This window comes from Sminthopsis crassicaudata, chromosome 2 (genome assembly GCF_048593235.1).
Source record: "Sminthopsis crassicaudata isolate SCR6 chromosome 2, ASM4859323v1, whole genome shotgun sequence".
NCBI classification, from domain to species: domain Eukaryota; kingdom Metazoa; phylum Chordata; class Mammalia; order Dasyuromorphia; family Dasyuridae; genus Sminthopsis; species Sminthopsis crassicaudata.
This window is the reverse complement of record NC_133618.1, coordinates 193,811,550-193,839,302: the sequence shown is the minus strand read 5'-3', so window position 1 is coordinate 193,839,302 and position 27,753 is coordinate 193,811,550. Positions and strand designations below refer to the sequence as shown.

General features: G+C 35.7%; 1 protein-coding gene across 28 annotated transcripts in view; it reads left to right on the top strand.

The window, feature by feature from the left end:
* Positions 1-27,753, top strand: part of MYT1L (myelin transcription factor 1 like) — a 693,632-nt gene that overhangs the window by 639,444 nt on the left and 26,435 nt on the right. The window lies entirely within an intron of this gene.

Genomic DNA, 27,753 nt, shown 5'->3' with positions numbered 1-27,753 from the left:
AAAAGTAAGCTGAAAGATGTGAAGTATAGAATGAGAGAGAAGCATGTGGAAGAGAGATCCCTGCCAAAGCATGGTAGTGAAGAATAGAGTCAGGATCAGAGCCAAGAAAGGAATAAAGAGGAGATCTGAGAATTGTTACTAAGAGTAATAAGTAAAAATGCAGAGAGTTAGACTTTAATTTAAAAATGGAAATAAATAGTTTTCAAAAGAGCTATTCCAAATGGGAACACACTACTTCAGGAGAGATCATGGATATTACCTTTCTAAAAAAAACCTTTGTTGTAGAAAACATCCACTTGAGAAAGAATTTCTGTTCAAGTAGCAGATTGTCTAAATGACCCCTTGGATTCTTTTCAACTCTTACTTATATTTTGTGATTTCACTTTACTCAATTATCTTGGGATCATTTTAAACATTTTAATAGTTTCTTTCAGCTGTTGCCTTGCTGTCTTTCTCTTTCCAAAGTAGAAGCCTCTCCAGCAGCTCTAACTTGGTCCTTTCATGAAAGCCCTCCTGAACTCCATTCATATAATTAATATTTTTTCAGTGTTTTAAGTCCTTGGAGAAGGACAAATCTTTCCCTATTTCATCCTTGATCAAAACCATTTACCTAATTTACTAGTATCTTCTGGTGTCTGCCATAGAGAAACCCTTACCTGCCTTTCTTTCCTTAGGTCAGGAACACTTAGCCTCTTAGTCTCCTAGAAGTGAGCAGTCACAATCAAAATCCTTTCATCCCCTACTCCCCTTCCCTTGTCCTTGATCTTAAGGTTTTTCTAACAGCTTATTACTCTAGTCCCTCCATTCTGAAAAACAGATAATCCTGGGTTATCCTAATAATCACACAAAGCCTTCAGTTTTTTTTTTCCTCAAAACTCCTGAATCCTTCACCATTGCTATCAATCCACCTGGCTAATCTTGAGAGAGAATAGGAGATCCCACTGGGACGTCCTCATACTTATGTCCACTAGGTTTAAATTGCCATGTCAAATTAAACTCCAGTTCATCCCATATGAATGGTATCTCTTCTCTTCCATACCTTCCAATAATTCTCTCTCATCAAATAAATAAAGGTCAAACTCCTTAATTTAGTATTCAAGGCTTTCTGCTCCCTGGCTTGAACCCTATTCTCCAGCCTTTTCTGATATTACTGAACATTTGAAGCATTCTGGCTAAACCAAGCAACTTGTTGTTCAGTTGTTTCAGTCATATTCAACTCCTTGTAGCCCCATTTGGTATTTTCTTGGTAAATATATTAGAGTGGTTTGTCATTTTCATTTCAATTCATTTTATAGATGAAGAAACTGAGGGATAGAGGGTTAAATGATTTGCTCACTTACACAGCTAGTAAGTGTCTGAGGCCATGTTTGAATTCAGAAAGATGAAGCTTCTTGACTTCAGACATGGTACTTTATTTACTTCTGCACTTAATCTCCTCTAACCATGTCAAAGAAGATAATGTTTCATATTGAATAGAATATTAGTCTTAGATTCCAGAAGACCTACATTCATATCCCGCCTTTGATATTTACTAGCTAGTTGTTAAAGAAAAATTTGACCTATCTAAGCCTTAGTTTTATTATCTGTAAAAATAGATAGGATACTCAACATTATCAAAATATCAAAATTATCAAAAATATCAAAATAATACTCAAAGTTATCTCATATATATGTTATGAAGCTCAAATTCAATAATGTATATAAAGTACTTTGTAAACTTTAAAGAGTATATAGTTATCAATTTTAGTATTAATATTATATGCTTTTTCATTTTAAACCTTTGCTAAGATAATTTATTATACCTGTAATGCCCTACTCTCTGCCCTAACCAGTTGAAACTCTACCCATTCTCTAAGAACCAACTTAAAGCTACCTCCTTGATGAAATATTCCTTATTCTTTCACAAGGCTGTTATTTAAACCTATATATATAGATATATAGATATTATATTATATATTATATAGCACAGACCAATGCTTCTGTTGGTGGTTGTCTTTTCTGAGAGTGCCGAATTCATTTATTTGAGTTACTTCTTTTGCTTCTAATTAGCAGTGATCAAATGAGTCTAGGATGTTCAATTCCTAATCCTGCCATCAAGTCTGAACATGTCCATCTCAAGATAGAAATTTGTTCACCTAAGATCAAGAAAAATAGACATAAAAAAGGCAGCCTAAAGCCTAGGTTTAACTCTCTGAAATAAGATATGTGTTGCTTGGAGAGCAAGGTGGGGGATAGGATCAGCTGTCCCCTTCATTACATAGTTTACATATGGTCCAAAATAGAAAGTGAAGAGAATACTGAGGATGGTGCTACTGTCTTTTAAAAAGTTACGGAGCCATCACTTCTTCTTATTTAGCAACTAACAAATAGACTGCCCTATGATCTCAAAACACCAAGCCTCTCAGCACTAACTCAACGATGATTAGAAGCAACTGAAAACAACAGCTTTGTACAAAATCAAATGTCTGTTACATTTTTCTATCCACTTCACAACATTGTAGGATCCAAAGAGATAATATACATAAAATATTTTTAATCTTTAAAGCTCTAGTCTTGTAACACTGCTGAATATAAAATCCAAGTTTTATTGGAGAAATAACATGTTTAAATGGAGAGAATGATAAATTTTGGCTCAAAAGACCTAGATTCAAATCCTTTCATTTCTTCATACTCTCTGTATAATATTGAGCATGTCTCTTGACCTCTCTGAGCTTCTGTTTCCTTATCTATAAAATGGAGAAGTATTCTAATAGACTTCTACATTCTCTTTCATCCATAAATCTATGATCCTATGAATAGGGAAACATTTATTATTTTAAAGCACCTGTCATTTGTGTAGTAACAAAGACATGTAACACAACAATCTGGAATTTCTTATAAACATATACCTCTCCTCTCTCTTTTTGCCAATGTGATTGACTTGAATGAGCTGTCCAAATCAGGCCAGGAAGGGATGCTTTTGATCACTGGTTTTTAACATTTTTGGCTGATTGCCTAATTAAGTCAAAGATGGGAGAATTAGGAAGGTAATCATGAGCTCTCTCCTCCATTTCTTAAACTGAATCACCACTAAAAAGTTACGAATAACAACGTGAAATACTGTAATCCTATAAATGCTAGAATAATACAAGGCATCTCCACTTTGCAAGTCACTGTAGTGAGGAGGGGAAGGAAAGAAGGAAGAAAAGGATGGAGGAAGGAAAGGAAAGGAAAGGAAAGGAAAGGAAAGGAAAGGAAAGGAAAGGAAAGGAAAGGAAAGGAAAGGAAAGGAAAGGAAAGGAAAGGAAAGGAAAGGAAAGGAAAGGAAAGGAAAGGAAAGGAAAGGAAAGGAAAGGAAAGGAAAGGAAAGGAAAGGAAAGGAAAGGAAAGGAAAGGAAAGGAAAGGAAAGGAAAGGAAAGGAAAGGAAAGGAAAGGAAAGGAAAGGAAAGGAAAGGAAAGGAAAGGAAAGGAAAGGAAAGGAAAGGAAAGGAAAGGAAAGGAAAGGGGGAGGGAGGGAGGGAAAGGAAAGGAAAGGATGAGGGAGGGAGGGAAAGAGGGAGCAAGAAAGAAGAAAGGAAGGGAGGGAGGGAGAAAGGAACAAACAAACGAAAGGAAGGAGGGAAGGAGGGAAAGAGTGATGGAGGAAGGGAAAGGAGTAAGAAGCATCAGATAAAAGGAGAGAAGAAGGAAATAGCATGTATTTAGCATATACTATGTGCTAGGTACTATGCTAAGTGCTTTACAATTATTTTCTCATGAAGATGAGCCAAATGTTTTCTGATGGGTTCCATCAGAACCATTAAATGGAGTGACACCACCTAATACTCCTATATGGTTAAAGTCTCCTTCAAAATATAGGAGAAATAATAAATATAGCTACTAGCATTTACATTGCACCTTAAGAACTTAATATCCCATTCTATCTTAACAACTCAGGTAGATTAAACTTATTTTACTGGTGAGGAAACTGAGGCTGAAATTAGGTGACTAGCCAGGTGACACAGTTCATATCCAAATCATGATTTGGACTCAAATTTTCTTAACTCCACTCCTCTAGCATTCTATCCATTGTATTACTTTGTTTTTGTTGTTCAGTTATTTCAGTTGTGTCTAATTCTTTATGACCCCATTTCGAAGTGTATTGGCAAAGATATTGGAGTGATTGGCCATTTTCTTCTCCAGCTCATTGTACAAATAAGTACCTGAGGTAAAAAGGGTTAAGTAACTTGCCTAGGGTCACTCAGCTAATACATGTATGAGGCTGGATTTAAACTCACAAAGATGAATCTTCTTGATTCCAGTTCCAGGGTTCTATCCATTCTGCCACCTAGCTGTCCCAATGCTTTACTTAGCTGCCTTTAAGGAGAAAGAATCTAGGGTAATCCATTTAGGAGAAGGCTAAAAATTGGGAATTAGGATAGTAGGATTCCAGTGATAGTTTCCAGTTTGATCATAAGGGAATCACTTCCCCTTTGGGGCTTTAGACTTTTCATCTGAAAAATGAGAAATGAGAGAGTGTGGATTTATAGCAGACTCTAACAATACTCTCTCCAGTTTTCAGTAGCTCAGAAGGTGCAGGTGCAGAAAAGCCAAATGGTCAGATGACCCATGGTTAGGGATTAGGAGAATGAGTGGAAACTATGGAAGGACAGAGGAACAAAGAATTTAAAGATGGAGAGCAATGCACCATTGAAATACATAACTATGAAGCAGCAAAGTAAAGCCAAAATTTAGGGAGATAACTGAGAGAACCAGAAGACAACTTACAGAAATCATATCCCTTTCTGAGAGTAGTTTGATTGGGGGAGAAAAGAAACAGGAGAAGACTCTACTGGGGTTAAAAAAAAAAAAAAGTAGGAGGGACTTTTCCTAGGGGCTAAAAATGGGACAGAAATAAGTTTGAAAGCAGTTACTAAATAATTGTGTCAAGCCCTAGTTCTGTATAGGAATTTTTTTTCCCTTTATGTCAAAAATCTATGTTTGTTTTTAGAGTATATGGGATTGAGATTGGCTTTGGAAGTGAAAGCAGTGCTCCAATACAACATATAATGTATGTTATTTTATTTGGTGATCTTATCAAATTCTGTGGATTTAATAACCATCCCATGCAAATAATTCTCCAATGTATTTGCCCAGAGCTAATCTCTCTCCTCCACTCTAATCTCCCATTTCCAATTTCCTACTGGATATTTTGAAATGAATTTTCTATAGACATTTTAAGCTTAACATTTCCAAAACTGAACTCATCTTTCTTTTACCAAATTCTGTCCTACTCTTAGCTTCTTATGGATGTTGAAGGCACCATTATCTTCCCAGTCACCCAGACCATCCTAAGTATCATCCTTGAACCCCACTTACCCCTTCCCATATCCAATGTGTTTTCAAGGCTTGTCCATCCTACATTTGCAATATCTTATATACATCCCCCTTTATCTTGTGACTGCCACCATTCTGTGCAGGCTCTCTTCAACTCATGCTAAGGACTATTGAAATAGCCTCTTAGATAGATTTCACTATCTCAAGTCTCTCTCCACTCCAATGCATCCTCCACACAGATATTAATTAAGTTGATCTTCCTTAATTTTAGGTCTGACTATGCCTCTATTTGATAAACTCCAGTGGCTCCCTATTACCCCCAAGATCAAATAGATTTTTTTTTTTTTTCTGAGGCTGGGATTAAGTGACTTGCCCAGAGTCACACAGCTAGGAAGTGTTAAGTGTCTGAGATTAGATTTGAACTAGGGTCCTACTGAATTCAAGGCTGGTGCTCTAGCCACTGCGCCACCTAGCTGGCCCCAAAATAGAAAAATTTTAAAGGCCTATAAAATGAGGAGGGATTATATCCTAAACATGTAGAAATGCCTGTGTAAAGGCAAGGAAGTGAGCATAGAGAGAGACTGTATTAAGTTATTCCTCATTGGGTTTGTGCAAGAATGTCACTACATGAATTCAAAATGAGAGGCACCATTTTTAATTTTTTTTTTTTTCTGAAGTGTTTGCAGGGACTCTGGAAAATGTTATCATAAGAGAATTTGAAGGCCATCTTTCCACATATACCACTTTGCTGGTGTATATGAAGGATCATGGAGCCTTTTTCCTTGACTGGCATCTGAATCTTTCTCTATGTGTCTCCCCCCATGTGAGCTCCTTAGGGACAGAGATTGTCTTACTTTTATACTTGGTGTATATCATTATACTTTGCACATAGGAAGTACTACGCTTGCATAAACAAGCATTCCCAGCAAGTGACCATCCAGCTTTCACTAAAACTTCCAGTGAGGAAGGACCCATTATCTCCCAAGGCAGCTGAAGAGAGTTGTCTGAAAATATTTAAAGAGGGATTAAACTTGTTCTGTTTAGTACCAGAGAGCAGAACTGGGATCAGCAATGTTGCAGAGAAGCAAACTTTAGCAGGAGGTAAGGAAAAACTTTAGTGGAGCATCCAAAAGGGTTAAGCCTCAGGAGAAAGAAAGTTATCCCTCCCCAGAGTCTGTCTAGAAAAGCCTGCATGGTCCCTGTTCCTCAGGTACCCCACAGATAATATTCTTAGTATTCATGTTTAGGTAGGAGTCAGTTTATACAGTCTCCAAAGTTCCTGCTAATACTGAGGTTCTGTAATTATATAAATAAATCACTCTCTAGCATTTTAGAACATAGGGTTAGAAAACAAAACAAAAAAAAAATTTCCCATTTTTACCTCCTTTTTAATCGAATAATAGCCACCTGGTTAGATAATTAATGAGAACCATTCAGAGTTCCAAAAGCAAAAATATTACTACAGGGCAAGAAACAACAAGTTTCCTGTGCCTCAAAGGTTCAGTTTGTACAGTAAGTTTCCTCTTTGAAATTTCTTTCTAAGTAGTGGAACATTCATGTGAGATCCTCTACTTTGCCTGGTATTGTTCTTGTATATCCCTCTAGGCTTTCTAATTAATGAAACAGAACTCCACAATCAATTTCTAATTTAATCTTCCTACCTACAAGATCACTTGGCTGGATGACAATGTTTATCTTTAACACTCATCTCTTAGGCATGGGGATACATAAAATTAGGCTGGAAATATGCATTTGGAACCACATTGAGGGAAAGCTGTAAGATAGCAGTTTCATAAGATTAAAATTTGAGCATAGAGGCAATAGAGAGCCACTGAAGTTTTTTGAACAAGAGGATACCATGTTCAGATCTGTGCCTTAGGAAGACTGCTAAATCTGTTTTACCAATAGAACAAAGGGGCAAAGGGAAGAAGAGAAGTTACACCATAAAAATTTCAGAGCATAGGCAACATTGAACATATAACAAAAAGTTGGTAAGTCCAGAGCATTAGTTTTAAAATGCATTATTTAGGCTTTGGTTACATTAGCAAGATGAGAGTACATTGGAATTTCAAAGAGCAATAGGAGAAGAAAATGCCAGTGACAGAAAGGAAAGATCTATACTAGCAAACAAGGAACTAGCCAGTTAACATGGGACTATAGTTGATATCTCAAGTTTGATTTTGCAGACTCTGGCTAGGTACTTGATTGTTCCTCTTAAATAAGTATTAGTAAAAAAAAAAAAAAAATTAAGCCAGAAATTCTCTTATCACACTTACATGTTAATCAAGGAATTTTTATTTTTCACTATATACATTACATTGGGCTTACATGCCCAGCATTCTTTCCCAGGCCATTACTAAGCCCACCCATAAGAAATTTGTTCTTTTGTACTGATTAATGATAGATTGATACAGAACATAAAATTGTGGGTTTAAAGATGAAGGGAATTCAGAGGCTGCCTAGTTCAACACTTCCTTTTAAAGATAAGGAAATTGAGGCACAGGGACAATTAAGTGATCTGCCCAAGAAACAAGAGATATCAGATTTGATCCCAGATCCTCTGGCTCCAGACCAATGTTCTTTCCTTCTTTACCATAGTGTTTCCCATAATGTTCCACTAATATGTTCATGATATCAAGAGAAATAGAGAAGAACTCTCAGCATGTCAGAGATTCACACTGGCTGAGCAAGAATGGGTGACTTGCAATTAGCATCGCTAGAGGCAATATCAGAAACTGATAGGAATTTATCACTGTCATTAGAGAAGAGGTATCACTTTGCTGCTGTATATGAAGGACCATGAAGGCTTTCTCCTTGACTGGCATCTGAGTCTTTCTCTATGTGTCTCCCCCCCATGTGAACTCCTTGAGGACAGATATTGTCTTACTTTTCTACTTGATGCATAGAATTATACTTAATACATAGGAAGCACTTAATAAATGTTATTTCATTCATTCATTCAGCATACACAGCCATGAGATCTCAACTATATAAGCTTTGTATAAAGCTGAAAGGAAAAACATTTAAGAAAAATTTTTTTTGTAAATCCCAGGATATGATACAAATAATTCAAAGCATTTGTTTTAATCTGATGAGTCTTCTCCTAAAATGACCTTGGACCTGTGAAGATGATAGTAGAGAAAATTCACAAGTAAGTTGTGTGTTTATAGTGGCATGGAAAATAGTTCCCTGCTGCTTAGGAAAACAAGCAAACAAGAATGTTCCATATAGACCCCCTCTCAGTTCAACAAGTCCTAATCATCTTCAAGCAGAACACATTTCCTCAGAGGAAAATATCTGTGATCTTTGGGCCTCATATTCCCCCTTTCACCTCCCAAACAAAAGCCAAAGTATAGAATTTAAAATTAGAAAAGTACTTAGAGATCATCTAGTACAGGGATCCTTATACTTTTATGTCATGGACCCCTTTGCTATTACCCTCTGAGGACACCTATGGATCTCTTTTCAGATGCTTTTTTAATACATACAATAAAATACCTAGGATTACAAAGGAAGCCAATTATATAGAAGAACAGTTATGAAAATATTTTTGAAAGAATTCTTTGACCTTGTCACTATTGAGCTGAGGATGGAAAGAAAAGAATGGCTCTGGAGGAGAGTAAAGCTGGTGACTTTGCATAGCTCTGTCTCACTTAAATCTAATTCATTTGCAAGCCATGACATCACCTTCCTGGTCCTCTTCAAGAATGAAGAACAACTGCAATAGAGGGGAAAGCTGAAGTACAAAGAGTAGACTTCTGAAGCTTTTGCTTTTTCACTCCCCATCCAAAGCCTTTGTCACTAACTATTCAGATGAAGAGGGAAAGGAAAGAAGCAGAAAAATTAGGAATATTTTGTGGATGAGAAAGAACCTAGACAATAATATAATTAAATTGATTCAAAACTTGTTAAAAGAACAAATGGAAGGAATAGTCATTAATCATGATTCATTGCCAACTTAAAAAGAAGGAATTCCTCCAGGGTTTTTGGCTTAACATTGTGCTATTTACTATTTTTGTCAATGTATTGAATAAAATCATAGATGACTTGCATATCAAATGTGCAGATCCTGCAAGATGGTAGTAGCTAATAAATTGAAGGACAGCCATCAGTATTCAGAGATTATCTGAACAGACTAGAACATTGTAGTACATGAGCTGTAATGAAATTTATTAGCAGTGTAATACTTGAAATTATACTCATATTTGGATTCAAGGAGTCAGCTTCACAGGTACAAAAGAGACAGCTCTTGAAGAGCAGCTTTTCTGGAAAAGATCTGAGAGCCTTGGCCTACTGAAAGCTTTTTATGAGTCAACAGTATGAGATGATAGCCAAGAAAAGCTAATGCAATCATCTGTTTTGAAAGGCATTGTGTCTGGCCTTAGGGAACTCCTGTTATATTGTACTCTGTTTGAGGTATTATATTTTAAAAAGGACATTGTTAAACTGTACAACATCCAAAAGAAAGTGACCAAGGTAGTAAAGAGTCTTAAGTTCTGGAAATGTATGGAATATATGATAAATGTCTTCAACTATATAGAAGTCTGTCAGGTAGAAGTAGGAATAGAGATGTTCTGCGTCCCAAAAACAGAACTAGTAATAATGGATAGAAGTTACAGAAGTAAGGAAAACCTTCCTAGTAATTAGAGCTGTTAAGCAAATGTAGAATTACTACTTGTCTGACAAAGTATTGCTGAGATTCCTGCTTAAATAGAAATTGGAATTTTACCCAAGGAATAGGTGTTTGGTTCCACTCTTTTTTTCTTGAGACCACTGGATGAGTAGGGAGAACGGTAAAGACAGACTCAATATGCAGGCAGGCAGGTCTCCAACTTAGCTCTCCTTCCCTTTTGCCTCCCTTCCCCCCCCCCCATTTCTTACCTAGCCTAAATCAGTGATTGCATGGTTGTCTCAGTTAATCCAAGACTTGTCAAAACTTTGTCTTAAAAAGACCAAGATCTTTCACTCATCTGGAACCATCTCTAATCATCCTGCCTATACCTTGCCATTGGGCCCAGAGACTTTGGAAGGGAAAGAGTAAGGTTGGTAACTTTGGACAGTCTTCTCTCACCTAAATCCAATTCACTTGCAAGTTATGACATCATCTTCCTGATGTCATGGTCCTCTTTGAGAACAAAGGACAAACAACCACAATAAGACCAAGAATTGGCCTTTGTGGTTTCTTCCATCTCTGAAAGCCTAACATTTTCTGGTCTGGAGAAGTAGAAATATGAAGTCAACTAGCACTTATTAGTATGTTTCAGAAATTGTGCTAAACATGTAGAACACCAAGAAAGGCAAAAAATAATCACTGCTCTGAAGAAACTCACAATTTAATGGGTGAGAAAGCATGCAAACAATGACATATAAATGCAACCCTTGTCCCAAAGCTCATTAGTGGATAAGAATTTCTCTCCTCATTGGTGGAGATGAATGACCTGCCCTGTGTAAATGGAAAAGACCTTCAATATTTTCAGGATTCTTCAAGCATCAAATCACTTTAGATGCTTTTGACTTTAAACTTTGAGAAGAAAGATGGAAGAGGCCATCCTCACTTCAGTTTCCTAAAGGAAAAAAACTCTGGAAAGACATGAGGAACTGGCAGTCCCCATCATAGCTCTGTCCCCAGTTAGAGACTGCAAGTTTTCCCTTAGATGAAATCTATTATTCTCTCTTCATTGAACTAAGTTATCTCATTCCCAATAGAACTCTTTACTCTATCTAGTATTTATTCTCCTATATACCTATATACCTCCTATTTTTTGTTTTGGTTACTATTTGTATAAATAGATTTCTTTGTTGTTCACTACATGTATTCATTATGGAACTGATATTTGGTGGGAAATAATGGGTTGAGCCTTAACATAGAGTTTGGGGTTTCCCTTAACCCAAATAATGACAAAAAGATCAAAAGTTAGATTGAATCCTATCATACCTCCTAGACTATTTAAGTGAGTAGATAGATAATACTTCTATACTGGTACTTTCCTCTGTCTGAGCAGCATAGACTGGCTTCTGGCCTCAACTTGCTGCTTTCCTTCCTAGCAGAAATCAAAAGTTCCCATTGGAGAAGGGTAAGCAAAGAAGAAGGTAAAAATGTCTATTCTACCTACCTTTGAACCACACAATATATGTAAACCTCCCTACTAATAAGACCCTTCACTCCTCACATAAATAAGAAATAGACAAAATAAATTAGGGATAGTCTCAGAAAATACCAAGATTAAAGAGGAAAGGGAAGGGCTTCTTGTAGAAGGTGAAAATTTAGCTGAGAGATAAAAGAAACCAGGAGATGGAGATAAGGAGGAGAATTCCAGCTATGAGAAAAAAAGAATAAAAATATTCTGAATCTGGAGATAGAGTATTATCATATTAGAAGAATAGCAGTGGGGCCAGTGTCACTGGACTGTGGAAGATATAGTTAGATGGCAAAATAGAGTAAGAGCTAAGAAGGGTGGCTTTTAAAAACCAAACAGAAGATTTTTTGATATTTCATTTTGGAAATGAAGAATCACTTGTATCTGATTGAATAAGAAAGTGAAATGATTAGACTTTTACTTTAAGATGATCAGTATGACAGCTTGGTATAAGAGAATAGATTGAAATGGGTAGACAAGGAAAATAACCAGCAAAATAGTGCAATAATATGGGTGTAAGAAGAGAAAGACATCTATCAGTGTGGTAGGCAGATCCAGAGAAGAAAAAAAAGTTAGAGTTAAAACAATATAATGATTTAGGAAGGTGACTACTGGCTATAATGATCATTATTTATATAGCTTTACAATTTACATATTATCAATTCTCATAAAAATCCTGATATAATAGATCTTTTGTGAGTGGTGAAAGCTATCTAGCCCAAGTCATCCAACTAGTAAGACTTTCTGATCCCCAAACAAGAGCTCCCATGTTGATTTTCATACACTTGAGAAAGATTTTGCTAATCCTGAAGAAACTGGAAGGACCATAGGTTTTAATGAATTACTGTAGACTAGGTCCCAGAGATATTAAAAGAAATTCAGGTAGTAAAAAAACAAAAAACAAACAAACAAACAAACAAAAAACAGTAAAAATGGGGGGGGGGAGCAAGGGGAAAGGAAAGAGGGAGGAGAGGGAAGAAAAGATGGAAAGGAAGGAAGGAAGGAAAGAAGGAAGGAAGGAAGGAAGGAAGGAAGGAAGGAAGGAAGGAAGGAAGGAAGGAAGGAAGGAAGGAAGGAAGGAAGGAAGGAAGGAAGGAAGGAAGGAAGGAAGGAAGGAAGGAAGGAAGGAAGGAAGGAAAGAAAAAAATGGTAACAAGAAAGGATGGAGAAAGGAAAGAATGAGGGAAGGAGAAAGAAATAAAAGAGTTCCTGAGGTAGAGCCAAGATGGCACAGTAAAGTCAGTAACCTGCTTAAGCTCTCCCAGTTTCCCTTGAAAACCACATGAAACTAAGCCTCTGAACATCATATCCTTTCATCCTGTCATTGTGTACGATGTGTAGAGGAGAAAGGACACTGATTCAGAAGACAGGTGGAATCCCAGCTCTGAAGCTTACTAGCTGTGTGACCATGGAGTGCTTTCACATATCCAAGGCAATATTACTAAACCATTAAAACAGTTAATAATACCTGTAGTTTCTTCCTTCTAGTTATAAATATCAAATGAGATGGTTTTATTATATCTGGAAGATAGTAAGCCAGAGTGACAAAAAGTCAAATAGACACCAAAAAAAGTGGTAATTATATATAGCTTATATGTGGCAGATAAGTAGAGCAGTTGAGTTTCAGATACATTCTGATTACTTATAGAAAGGGTAGCTATCCATGATCCTGTTCTTTGGGCACATTAGATGCCCTGTAAGGGTTTGTAGAAGTATGCTTTCCTTTCATAATCTAGAAAATTATAGCTCTTTGTTTCAATTCTTAAAAGCATCAGCATCATATCATTGTATTAATGGTTTACTTACATAGGCACTTCCCAGTTTACAAATATTCTGTTTCAAATGTTTGTAAGATAGCTGTTCAGGAAGTATACATTTTTGTGGAAACAATAGTGTACATATTAATAGTTTCCAAGTGTAGACTATATATAAATTTCAATAAACCCTAGACCTGTATAGCAAAGTTTTGACAGGCTGAAACTTATAGTTTCATTTATAGTGGTTAGTCAACTAGTCTCTGAGTCAAGTTCAGTTCTAGTCAAGGATTTACTGGTAAATGTTTAATAGCTACTTCTCCAAAAACACATGATTATTTTCATAAGTCTAGAATACCAACAAAACAATAAATCAAGCCTTAATTTGTAGCATTTGCCTATTTCCAAGGTGTAAATGCTAACATAAAAAGTTTATAATTAGCTCTCACAGGCAAGTGTTAATTAGCTTCAGCACTTTCCAGGTTTCAGTGCATATAATACCTGGGTAAACATTCTCTCAAAGTCCCAGGCAATTCTCTAAAATTCTAAGTTATATTTGTGTTGCAGATATGCATGACACTGATATGCATGACAAAGAGATAGAAGTTGAAATCGCAGATCTTCACATTAAAAAAAAAAAAAAGATTGCATTATCTACCTTCACAGGATAGTTGTGAGGAAAATATTTCTATTACTTAATATAGTACCTAGCACAGAGTATTAGTCAGGCTTGTATTGATCTGAATAATTATGAGTTTGTCTACAAAGCAGATCACAATCATTCCACACTACTTTACTACTACAGACAATTTCAGGTAAGGATTGTTTTAGACACTTCCATGCTCACCAGCCCAAACTACTACTGTTTTGTTTCAAAAGTACAACTGGTCGAAAATGGCTAAGTAATCCTATGACAAACTTCTCTACTTCTTAAGTGGTGACAAAGTTCATATAGCCACCAGATGGCAGCATTACCTCATATTTATTTATTACTGTCGCCCACTAGAAATTTTTTCCTGCCCAAGAAAAGTGACCAAGAGAACATATAGTATTCTGACCTTCATGTGCTTATCCTGTCAACTATATACAATTTTTATTAAATTACTCTGCATACATATTAATTACAGCATTAAAAAGGGATACAGGCTTCTCAAGCAATATTCCACAGTAGAACACATCTTTACAATAACAGAATTGAGTGAAATAAATATATGTATAGGTAAATAGATATGTGTGTGTAGATAGATAGATATATCTATCTACACACACACACACACACACACACACACACACACATACATATTCCCATATAAATATATCAAATACAGGTTCCTTCCTTCTCAGTTTATCATTTGTTGACTTTTAAAAGGGATTTATTTCCACAGCAGAAAAAACATTTTGACACACTTCACTAGGTTGAGGATGTTCAATCATGTCTATGTGACTCCATAGATTCAGTCTATGAAGTTTTCTTGGCAAAAATAAGGGGGTGGGTTGCCATTCCTTCTCTAGTATGTCCCTATTTTATAACTGAGGAACTGAAGCAAGTAGGGTTAAATAGCTTAATCTCAGTCATACAGTTAGTAAGAGCTTGAGGCCACATTTGAAATCAGATATCCATGGTGACCCACACACAATAATTCCACCAAAAAAAAAAAAAAAAAAAAAAAAAAAGAATATGCGGGAGAAAAAAAGTACATGCAAAATTCCATGTCAGATCTAAAAAATAAAAAATAAAAAAAAAGCTACTTCTAATTGAGGGGATCAAGAAAGTTTTAGGATCTTTGTTTTATAATAAGGAGGAACCTTAGAGATTCTCAGAACTCAATCCTCCGCCATTTTATAGATGAAGAAACTTAAGGATCAAACAAATAAAAAAGCTTAGTGCATTACTCAGAATCACACAGCTAATAAGCATCTAAGGCAGTAGTTCTTCCTGACTACAAGTCCAGATTTATTTACTGAATTTAATAAAAACCAATAATACTCTAATAGGAAGTAATAATGGATATTGGGACAGGTTATTGAAGACATAGCAAGCAATGTGAACAAAAGTTTAAACAGAAGAAAAAAATCAGCTTGTATGAGTGATGGCAAATAGTCTCATTGGGGTTGTAGCTTAAAATATAAAGCAGGAAGTAATAAGTGTGTGAAGAAAGTAAGCAGGACCAGGCAGCTAGGTGGAGCAGTAGTTACACTGCATGGCTTGGAATCAGGAAGACTCTTCTTCCAGACTTCAAATTTAAAGTTTGATATGTAAAATTTGTGTGAACTTGGACAAATAATTTAATCCTGTTTGCCTTAGTTCCGTCATCTGTAAAATGTGCTGGAGAAAGAAATGGCAAAATCACTCAATCTTTATACCAAATGAGGTCACGAATAGTCGGACATCACTGAAAAGGTCCTGTCGTCTCTCAGTTGTGTTATATAGTAAAATTAAGAAAAATAGAGTTGTGTGCAGTAGAGACTACTGAGATACTCCCTGGAGAAGTGAAATCTGTTCCTGTTCAGCCTAGGGATCCTTTGCCTCCAGGCACAGTAGACTTGACCTTCTGAGAGAGCTTACAAAACAGTGTCCATCCATACACTGACATGGGAAACTGGAGAACGTGTAGCTAATATCCCAGTCACTAACACAGGTAGACGATGTGTGATTTATCAACCAGGAGAAGTAGTAGCATCAGGCTTATTGTTACATACCCCTAATAAGCAATCTGGTGATAGTCGCCTAGATTCTGACTCCAATGAACAAAATCCAGGAATATATTGGACAGCAGCTGTGACAGCTGACCGACCTATGCTTACTATTTATATAAATGGAATACCATTTGAAGGATTGGTAGACACGGGTGCAGATAATCCAGTTATTAGAGGTGCCAATTGGCCCAGTCACTGGCCAAACATTAAGGCAGACACCTACATTTCTGGGGTAGGAGGATCAATAGCAGTGCTAGGCCTTTGAGATGGATATTTGAAGGTGAAACAGGAGTTTTTACTCCTTTTGTGGTTGAAAAAAATCCCCATCAATCTGTGGGGAAGAGACATTTTACAGCAGATAGGATTATAAATAAGCACTTCGGCTTTTTAGGCAGGGCTGCTGTTGAAGGTCTACCTGCACTTTTACCGGTTCCTATTCAGTGGAAGACTGATTCACCAGTGTGGGTAGAACAGTGGCCCTTAAGAAGTGATAAAATTCAGGCCTTATTAGACATAGTGAATGAACAACTTGACCAAGGACACTTGCGGCCTTCTCTAAGTCCTTGGAATTCCCCAGTATTTGTGGTGAAAAAGAAATCTGGGAAATGGAGGATGTTAACTGATCTAAGAAGAGTAAATGAACAGATGGAAACTATGGGAACTCTTCAGCCTGGACTTCCATCTCCTACTCAGTTGCCAAGAGAATGGCCTCTATGGGTTATAGACATTAAGGATTGTTTCTATTCTATCCCTCTAGATAAAGAGGATATGAAAAGATTTGCTTTTTCAGTGCCTAGTGTTAATTTGGCTGAGCCTTATAAAACATATGAATGGACAGTTTTGCCACAGGGAATGAAAAACAGCCCTACTATGTGCCAAATGTATGTTGCTGCTGCTCTTGCTCCAATAAGAAAAGCATTTCCAAAAGTAATATTGTTACATTACATGGATGATATTTTGGGATGTACACCTGAGGAACAAATGTTAGAAGCATGTCTACAAAAGACCATGGAAACACTAAAGTACTACAAACTGCATATAGCTACAGAAAAAATTCAAAGACATGCTCCTTTTCAATATTTAGGATATGAAGTATATCCTAAGATACTCACAGTACAAAAGCTTTCTTTAAGAACAGAGAAGTTGAACACCTTAAATGACTTCCAAAAATTAATAGGAGATATCCAATGGATGTGTCCAATGTTAGGCTTAACTACCAATCACCTGCAACCTCTATATGACATTTTAAGGGGAGACAGTGCTTTAAATTTACTATGCCAGCTTACAAAAGAAGCACAAGAGGCTTTGAGAGAAGTTGAACTGGCTTTATCCAATGTGGTTGAAAGAGTCACTCAAAAACCCTTGGAAATATCAGTTTTTGCTACAAAAGAGGCACCCACAGCAGTCCTTCATCAAGGAGACAGTGTGATTGAGTGGGTGAACCTCCCAGCACAACCAGAACAAAGCCTTACTCCTTACCCAGTGCTTGTGGCTAGGATTTTGTTAAAGGCTATTAAGAAAGTAACACAATTATCTGGAATAAGTCCTGAAAAAATATACACATTCTATATTAATGCACAAATTAATGTATGCTGTGAGACCATCCCAGAATGGCAAATTTTATTAGCCACCGCTCCAAATTTTGCACATGGATCTCCATTAAAGATAACCCGGCTACTACATAATTGGCGATGGATTTTTGAAGAAAAGGTTTCTAAGGTTCCTTTTAAAGGACCAACAATCTTTACAGATGTCTCCAAAGAAAATATTTGTGCTGTATGCTCTCATGATTGAACCATAAATAGAGTAGTCAGAACTCCTTTTAAAGGTGTAAACTCCTTTAAATATGCAAACTTCTCCTCAGAAGTCCAAAGGTATAAACTCCCCCTAAAGGCCATAACTAAAGGTGTGAATTCTGAGCTAGAGAATTGCACAGACAACCTGAGTTATCACCTTGTAATCCTAACATCTCTCCCTTTCTTTTGATTTAGAACATAGGGTGGTCATGGCCTTGAAACACAAATCCATCAATATAGGAGGTATTACACATAATTACATAAATTACATAAACAGCTAGTAACATAACACATGCTAGAAGTGATGTAACAAATAACATGATCAAATAATCATAAATTGAGAATTTATACATGTCCATAAGTCCATTATCCATTAGTTCATGTTCCATGAATCCATGCAAGTTTTTAAAGTCCTACAATAGTCTTCATCAACAATTTTTCATCTCAAGGAATCCAATGATCTCTGCTGGTTTTCAAGTCCTTTAACAGTCTTCTTATCAGCCATGTTCTTTCACTGTCAGATGCTTTTTAGATCTCCTTTGTTTTGAGGTTTTTTCCTTTTTCTGTCTCTCTCCAGGTGCTTGTTGCCACCCATCTGTTTCCTTCTGTCTGTTAAAATATAAGCAAACCCTCTCTCCCAGGCAGTTAACAGTTCTAATTTCCTCCTATTTACCACTTTCTAAATCTTTCCTCATCATCTGGCAATTACGTTGGAGCTATTTGCACAGGATATATCCCTGTTGGTTTAAAAGGCCTGTATTCTCCCCAAGTGTAATCCATTTCTGCTATCTGATTGCCTTTTGGCTGACTTATCAAGTAATCCCTTTCTTTCAAGGGATTACTTTTTGGGTGATAGATCTCTTCAGAGTCCTGATCTTCTAAAGGCTCTTTGGGTGTAACCTCAGCTGCCATCATGCCCCACCTATCTTTTGATTGATATCTTGGAGGTGGGCTCCATCTCTCATTTCCCTGGGTCAATCTACATTCAGAGGCCCAGTGCAAGCCCTTGTGACATTTTGGATATGGAGTTTTAGGTCTTCTCTCACCCTGTCTTCTCACTCTATCTCCATATCTACACTGAACTCTTAGATGTCCAATTTTTCCACATTGAAAACATCGCTGACTTTCTCTAGAAGTCCCTTGCCAGGAGGGACCCTGTCTTTCCATGTTCATCATAGTCTGGGTGTAAAAAGCATTTGGTCCTACTGTAGCACAGCTCTTATGATCTCCTCTAAAGAAGCATCTTTGTCTAATCCCCATATAATTCTTTTGCAAATCTCATTGGCATTTTCCTTAGCCAGATGTCTGGTCATTATTTCTGTAGCTGCATTTTCTCCAATAGTTCTTTTGACAGCAGTTTGCAAACGTCCCACAAAATCTGCAAAACGTTCATTGGGACCTTGCTCTATTTTAGTGAAAGCCTCCCCCTGATCTTTCTGTCCAGGGAGGGAACCCCAAGCTTTTATTGCAGCCTTAGCAATTTGCTTATACACTGTCATGGGATAATTAATCTGTTCTGAATTCTCTCCATTCTGACCTTCACCAGCTAATTGATCAAAAGTGAATTGTGTGTTAACTCCTGTTTCCAAATTGCGTCTGACTTGGATCTTACATAATTCATGAAACTCTGCAAGCCACAACAGATTTTGTCCAGATTCTAAACATGTCCTTGCTATGGATTTCCAATCATTCGGGGTTAGGACTTCATAAGACAAACCATCTAGTAACATTTTAACATAAGCTGATGTGGCCCCATAAAAGATACAACCTTTTTTCAAATCTTTAATTTTATTCAAATCTAAAGGTACATATCTTCTCGTTTTATGACGTACAGAGTCAATATCTTCAATCACAGGATATGTATGTATAAAATCACTTATATCCTGTCCTTTTTCTAACCTTGTCATAGGCTGCTTCACAGGTGATTCTGTTTGTGTCACTGCCTCTTCCCCTCCTCCTTCTTGCTCCATTCCTGAAGGGTTAATTGAGGGAGGAGATGGAAAATGTTGTTCAGAATTGTACTTATCTCCATTGTTATCTGATTCATCCTCTTCACCTAGTTTAGTTGGATCCTCCCCCTCTGGCTCTTTCTTCTTTTCCTTTAGTCTAACAATTTTTAAAGCCACTTGGATTAAATTGTAGGTATGTAAGTTTGGTTTGAAATCGTAGTGTTCTCCTAGTAGCTCTCTTACTAATTCCCATTCATCTAGATCCAATTCAAAGAAAAACAAGGACATATGACCTGCACAGTTTTTAAAAGTTCAGTAATCTCCTCCAAAATTATAATCAATCCTTGGCTTTTCATAACCTTGATAATGGTCTCTAAACATTTTCCTTGAACAGAAACAGAAGGCATTTGCCCCATTTCACTGAAATTCTACTTTAGCTCTTTAACAAAGTTTCCTTGTTACTCATGCTTCTAGGTCAGAGAGACATTTGTCTTGGGTTGGGTTTTTATCTTTTTAAAAGGAAGAATTGAGTTTACAGGCTGCAGGCCAGTGATCTTGACAGAATTCTAGCAGTATTCAGAGATAGAATATTTAGAAAAGAAAGTGATTATCACAAAATGGCCAACATATATCTATGAAGAATAAGATATATATTAAAATCATTTTCTATTAGATTGGCATACCAAATGAATACTGTAAATTTACCAATATTTCAGCACAATTTTTTAAGTACTTTATGCTTTAGCAGCTGGGCAACTAAGTGGCAAGAATGGATAGAGCTTAGAATACAGAGTCAAAAAGATCTAAGTTCAAATTCAAGTTCAGTCTGTATTAGCTGAGTGACCTTGACCAAGTCACTTAACTGCCTCAGTTTCTTCAGTAAAAAATGGGAATGATAATTGCACTTAGTTTGCAGGGTCTTTGTGAGGATCCAATAAGATATTTGTCAATATATAGTTCAGTGCTGATGTAAATGCTAGTAGCTATTATTGTTACTATCCTTTTTTTTTGTACAAAATGGGTGATAAACCATGCAGTTATATAGCTAAATGGTAAGAATTCAGAATTGATTGAATAATCTAAAGTATAGTCACAACAATCCATTGCCAATCTGTAAAGAGTTTTTAGTTTCAAAACACCAGGCATCTATCCTTAATTCTGTAGTTTTAAACATTTTTATAAGGGACCTAAATGAAGGCATAGATGATATATCAAATTTGTAAAAGCTTCAAGATAGCCAATATAAATGACAAATCCAGGATACAAATTTTTTGACAGAGTATAATGTTGGGTCAAATATAATAAGATGAAAATTAATAGTTGATAAAAATTTAAAAATCACATTCAAAAAATTAACTAAAATTATAAAATGGACAGAAACAATTAAACAGTTATTCATCTTAAAAAAAAAAAAAAAGCTCTAAAAGATATAATGGATTTTACTGTCAATTTGAATCAGTAGTACCACATGATATTCAAAAGAACAAAGATGATCTTAGCCTGGATTAAGAGAATGAGATAAGTACTAATCCTCCTATATTGTACTCTGACCAGATTCTATCTATAGTTTTAAGTTCAGACCTGAGACCCTCAATTTAGGGAAGACATAGAGGAATAGGAGAATTACAATTTGATGAGGGGAACCAGAGTGAAAAGTTTTGAGATCATACCATAAAAAGAATGTGGGGTATTTGGCCTGGAGAAGAGAATATTTAGGGAAAATTTGATAAGTGTTTTCAAATGTTTATACTTATATAGAGCTTAGATATGTCATATTTGGCTTTAGTTGGCAGAACCAGGAGCCACAGGTAAAAGCTTCAAAGAGGTCAAATTAGGTTCAATAAAGGAAAAAAAAAAAAAAACTATTAAATTCATCCAAAAATGAAATGGAATACCTTGAGAAGTAGGAGGCTCCCCTCATCAAAGGCTTTCCAGGAACAGCTGGGTGAGCACTTGTGTTGATCACTCAGGCATGCTAATCATACCAGAGAGGGGATTTATTAAAGTATCTACTTTGCACCATGCACTGTGCTAAGTAATTTGATCTGTACAACAACTCTAAAAGATAGGTTCTATTATGACTCCCCTTTTAGAAGAACCTGAGAAAAACTGTGCTTAAGTGACTTGTCCAGGGTCACAGAGATTGTAAATATATAAAGTTAAATTTGAACTCAAGTCTCCTTGATTCAAGACCCAGTTCCCAATCCACTGTACTGTCTAAATTATTCTATGTCCTTTGAGGTTCCTTTCAAATCTGAGATTGTTTGAGTGTATACCTTCACTCAATAATCAACAAGGAACAAAAGAATTGACATGATTGGTTCTTTGTATAATGAAGATTATTCTGACATTGGTTTAAGGAATGGATTGCATAAGAGAGAAATTTTGTAAGTGACCGTAATTTAAAAAAAAAACAATAATTAATAATATGTAGCACTCCAAGGCTTAAAAAGTACTATACATAAATATCTTCTTTGAATACTCTGAAAGCCCAGTGAAGCAGATGTTACAAGTATTATTATCTCTATGTGTAACAAATGAGGAATTTGAATAACAGAGAATCTAAATAGCTTGCCTCTAGTCACCCTAGTAGTTAAGAGCCAAGAAAAAACTTAAATCCAGATCTTCCCTACTCCAAGCCCTTTAGTGACTACACACTGCCCTCAATCTAACAGAAAGAAAGAAGAATCCTATATATAATACAAAATTGAATATAAATGTGTAGGAAAAGTACAAATAAACTGTTATGGAAGATCCATGTAAATTTCAGGCGCTAAGGGAAAACTTCATGGAATAAAGAAGCTTTGAAATGGGGCCTTGAGTAATGTAGAAGAACTTGACATAGGAATAGGAAAGATGACTAGGCAAAGGTGGGATGAGATCAGAGAATAGCAAGTAATCCAGGTTATCAAAATTATAAAATAGATGAAAGTTTATGAGATAATGGAGGTTTCTAGATGTGTTCAAATCTAACTTCAAATACTGTGTCCTGAACAAGTCACTTACTTTTTTATGAGATAATAATTGCAAAGTATTTAACACAGTGCATGGCATATAAGAAGTGCAATCTAAAAGTATATTATTACTATCATTATTATTACTGGAAATTTAAGATACTTTACTAATTAAAAGAGGAACCAGGTAGTGACAGATCTGTAGTCAGAAAGACTCCCCTTCCTCAGTTCTAACTGACCTCAGATATTTACTATATGATCCTGGGCAAGAAAGTTTCTCATCTGGAAAATGAACTGGAAAAAGAAATGCAAAATGACTATAGCATCTTTGCCAAGAAAACTCTTTAAGTGGAATCACAAAGATTTGTTCACAACTGAAAAACAACTAAACAATAACAAACTGAAAGATGAACACTCGCTAATATCTTGGAAAACTAGGTGGTACAGTGAGTAGAGTCAAGAAGTCTTGAAGTCAAAAAGACCTCAGTTCAAATGTGGCCTCAAACTCTTGTAGCTATGAGATTCAGGGTTGTAAGAATCAGATGAGATAATAATTGCAAATTGATTAATACAGTTTCTGGCATATAGTAAGCACTACATGAATTAGTATTATCCTGGAAGTTAGTTTAATGCTGGGAATTTATGTCACCACAGAATTATAAAGAATCTTTGAAGATAATTAATAAGTTTGGACTTAATTAGGTAGGCGGTGGAGCACTGTGGAGTTTTTGGTAAGAGAAGTAACATCATAGTTGCAGTTTTAAGTACAGACCTGAGACCTACAATTTAGGGAAGACATAGAGAAGCAGGAAAGTTACTAGATGAGAAAAACAAAGGAGCCTGAGATATATCAAAGAAGGAATATGAGGTGTTTAGCTTAGAGAAGAGATCATTTAGGGTAGATTAGATAAGTGTCTTCAAATGTTGCACTTGAAGAGAGCTCAGACTTGTTATTTTTGCTTCAGTGTATACCACTAAGAACAATGGTTTGTAAAAGCTTCAGAGGCCATATTAGCTTCAGCAAAGGAAAAAGCTCCTAACAATTGGATTCATCCAAACCTATTAAACTATAAAATATTAGTGTAGCAGTCCAGATATGAAACAAGATCATATAAAGCACAGGAAAGATACCAGAGACATCATTTAAGTTTGATTTGAGTCATTCACTGAATGTCATTTCAACAACCTGAACTTAATATTAACTATTAAGCAGAATCTTAGAATAACAGAATTTAACAGTAGACTAATAATTGGAAGGAATCTCAGTGATCATCTAGTACAACCTGTATACTTGGACTCTTAACAAGCTTGTGGAGACTTTATAGTTTTTATCCTTTTTTTAAAAAATAAAACTATTAATATCTGATATCTAGTTATTTGATATGAACACAAACAATAAACACACATATATCTGTGTAGGGCAACTGTGGAATTCAAAACTAACCCCATTTTGTTTGATTCTTTCTGTTTTGTTATTGTCTACTATTTTGTGAACTAGGTCTTGCTTTGATTATGAGGAAATTGACAGTTCTCAGAAAATGGGGTAGTAGGTGCTAACTATAAAATGTTCTATACATCTTGTGTCATGTTTCTGTAATTACCATGCAATGTACCTGAATATTCTTAAAGTAACTATAAAATTTGTAAAACTATAGCCAATCAGAAAAAGAGAATGGGCCTGTTGCTCAAGATTGTATCAGTTGATTAGTTCCTGATTATTGAATATGAAAAAGCTTTGTTAACTGCCAAAAAGAGTCCTTGTGCCAAGTGAGAAGCCTTGTACCCAAACTGTTGAACAATTGCTAACCTTACTAATAAATGAGTGTGCTCAGGTATACTTCCTTAATTGTTATACTTCTTAGCCTTTATCAGTTTCATTCATGGTAAATAAGAACACTGAGTCAGAGGGCCTGGATTCCATTGCCAGTACTACTATGTTATATTTATATTACTTTAAGCAAGTCAATTAATCCTTCAATGTTTTAGTTGCATCATCTGTAAAATAAAAATAATTAGACTAGGTGATTTTTAAAGTCACTTGAACTTCCAAATGTATGTTCTTGTGATCTAAAAAGAGTATATGGCATAGTAAGTATGAATTATAAGTAAAAAGGCAGCCCAAGAGTAAAAAAAAAAAATTCAGGGATTTAAGTACCATCTCTGACACACATTGGCTGTGTGACCCTGAATACCCCATTAGTACCTCAGACAACTATCTAAGACAATAAATAAGTAGCTAAAACTTTTTAGTTCCTTAGTCATTTCTTTGCATGAAACTCTTATTATAGACAGGCACATATGCAAATATATAATAAATGCATAGTATACACATACTATATATGTGTGTATATGTATTTTATATATTATATCATTATACATTTGTAAATACACGTATATATACATGTATTTGTATATAATTATGTGTGCATAATATTTAAACAAAAGTAATATATATATAAAATTTTGTGAATTCCAAATGAAAATACTTCTATATTTGGAATTAGAGGACCTGAATTCCAATCACAATTCTATCATGTAATAGATTTGTGACCTTGAACAAAACTTTTAATCCTTTATATCTCAGTTTACTCATCAAGGTGAGCTCTAAGGACATATTCATTTCTAAATTTATGATCCTATAATCAAAGAATCAGCATAGTACAGTACAGAAAGTCAGTCAAGGATTAAGGAACAAATTTAACCATCTCTGAAAAACCAAATGTGTGACCTTGGGTAGGTCACTAGATTCTTAATGTTCCACACCACACTCTTAAGACTAGAAACTTCAGAAAAAGTACTGATCTATATTAATAAAGAAAGCTCCTCACTAGGTCTCTATACCCATGAACTCACAAGTTTAATCAAAAAACAAACAAAATCCCTCTAAGAATCTCAGCTATGACTTTTTATAATAAGCATTGTATTCAATGTCAGAAACACAAGTCCCAATACAGTTTGACTCCACATCTCAGACCTCAGTTTCCTCCTCTGTAAAATAAAAAGTTGGACTAGATGTTGTTAAGGTCCATTCCAGTTCTTAGTCCTTCAATCAGGAACTTTAATGGGATCTAAGTATTTATAATAGTATGGCTACAGACTGGAACTCCTCCATTTAAGATTTTGTATAATATACTGTGTATAGTTAAAAGAAGACTAAAGAGCATTGAACAGCAAAAAAGTACTGGATAATTTATTTTGATAGCCAGATGAGCAGGGCTCAAGTTCTTTCATAGTTTTCATAGCTTAAAGGGGTTTGCTTGTTTCTTGGTATAGTATTTGAAAATAAAGCAACAAGGGGTGTTAGGTGACGCAGTTAATAGAGCAGCAGCCCTTAAGACAGGAAGACCTGAGTTCAAATTTGATCTCCAACACTTAATACTTCCTAGCTATGTGACCCTGGGCAAGTCATTTAACCCCAATTGCCTCAGCAAAATAAATAAATAAAATAAAGCAACAAATTTATTCTTCACTTTTAAAAAATCAGGCATTATGAAATGGAGGTTCATGGTTTCATATAGAATAGTATTTTTAGGTTCACTTTCACCAATCAAATTGTTCAGTGTTTTATTGTAGAATTCATTAGGAAATCAGTAAAAATACCATCACTCTATTTAGGAGCCATCCTCAATTGGTTTTGCTTTTATTTACTTCTTTTTTCCTCTCCAGGGCTCATTTTCTAACCTCTAGTAAATTTATTATTCTTTATACTTTTCACAGTCTCTTTAAAACGTAAACCAGACTAAAATGATTTAAATGAAGTGTGATCAGAGCAGCATATGCTGGGATAATTAACCTCATTTAATTTTGTTAGTACATCCCATCAAAAACAGTAGCCCGGGAGCACTCTTGGTGCTCTGCTTCAGGAGGAAGAAGGATTACCTGCAGGTTTCTGATCAGGCTATGCATCTTATAAAGTTGACTCACCAAAGGCCACAGCCCATCCCACAATGATCTATCTCCATATTGCCTTCAAGGTCCATTCTTGCAAATTCTCTCCTTGGTTTTCTAAGCCCTGAATATCAGTTTGTTTCTCTGGTGCAACCAGAATATCATAGAATATTACAAAAAACACCACTGGACAAGCAGTATCTCACGATCCCTATGGGCAGCCATGAGAAAAAGAAGTGCCTGTTGATTTATATTGTTTTTTAAGTCTAAGGAGCCATTAATAAAGTTAAAAATAGCAACCACTTCAGATTCTCAGAACTGAAGATACATTGACTCTGGCATCACCAGATCTAAGTTCAAATTGTGGTTTCAGCAGTTAGTACCTGTGTGAGTTTGAGCAAATTATTTTACCTCTGGGCCTGAGTTTTCTCTTTTGTAAAATAAAGGAGGGTTGGATTAATTGGCCTTTAAGCTCTCTGCTAGGTCTAGACCTATGATCCTATATATTAGTGTCTATTAATTGAGAAAATACATAATAGCCAAATCCCCTACCACCACCACCCCCCAAAAAAAACAAGTTCTGGATATAATAATACTTTTAAATGAATTAAAATCTTATGCATAATAATTTCCACAAATTTGTTTTCCTGAGCAGTATTTGAATGAAAAAAATCTCCATGAAGATCATAGCATAAAAAGAGCTAGTGGCAAGAATTAAGAATCTCCAAATGGTACTGACATGTACTTTGTATTGCATTTACATACACATAGTATTTGAGTTATTATTCAGAAGCCCTCCTGATTATGTCAAGTTATACAAGAGGAAGGAGAGGTTTGACAGGTTCCTCTTGGGTATACCTGCTAGAGAAGAGAAGGTTAAAAAAAAATCAAAAGAAAGTACCACGAAAAAATGCTCTAGGAAAATTGAGAGGATCAGGGTCACATATAGATAGAATTCTGTTTTAAAGAGTTAACTGGTGCATCTGAAGGATTGTGCTCTATCTGTACTTAGAATGAAAAAGTGATGATTGATAAAGGAGTAAAAAACACACACATACACAAAACTAACAGACACAGAACTAGAAAAGCATGGAAACCTAAGAATATTTAGCATCAAAACAGATTGTCCATTTAGAGTCTAATAGGATATATGTAATATATCTAGAGTTGGAAGGAACTTCAAGCCATTTAGTCCAATGCCTTCATTTTACAGAAGGGGAAAATTAATTCCAGGAGGTTGTCCAAGGTTAAGCTGGGAGTAATAGAATTGGGATTTGCAACC